Genomic DNA, 647 nt, shown 5'->3' on the forward strand with positions numbered 1-647 from the left:
TTGTTTTTTTTTTTTTTATTAAATTACAAATCTCTATTGGAATTCTGGAGTGTTGTATTTTATAATTGCCCATAGATGTAATAACACTCTTGGCCAGGGTAATTCTACTAGCAAGAGTTAAGCATTTAGCCTTCCGGCCTTTTAATTTGTCATTGACTCTTTGCAAAACATGCTTAAATTTATCTTTTCCTGATCGCCAAATTTTAATAAGGAAAAGTCTAGAGGGCCAGCAACTTTTTCAAATTCTGGCCAGCATGTAACCAGCAAAAAAAAGTGAGCCATTGGATAAAATCTCACACTAATCTCACACCATTAAAATCATCATTGATGACTATTTGATGGCTACAAATTACAAAAGTTGCTGCCCCTAATACTCCTCTTTTAATAAAATGTTACCTCTACACTTTTTATTATTCAATTTTATCTAATAAGTTGCAATGCAATGCAAGCTGTCTTTTAGGCCTACATTTAAGGTCCATTTTAATCTTTGGGCCGAGAGCTTTTATACTTTTCCCAACTTATGGCTGAGGCATGTGGTTCAGTGGCAAAAGTATTTTGCCTCAATCAAAGCCACACAAGTTCGAATCCTAGCAGTGGCTAGGTTAGTGTGTGTGAGTGGGTGTGTGAGTGTGTAACCTAGGATTGGG

Source organism: Arachis ipaensis, chromosome B10, assembly GCF_000816755.2.
Source record: "Arachis ipaensis cultivar K30076 chromosome B10, Araip1.1, whole genome shotgun sequence".
In the NCBI taxonomy this organism is placed as follows: Eukaryota; Viridiplantae; Streptophyta; class Magnoliopsida; order Fabales; family Fabaceae; genus Arachis; species Arachis ipaensis.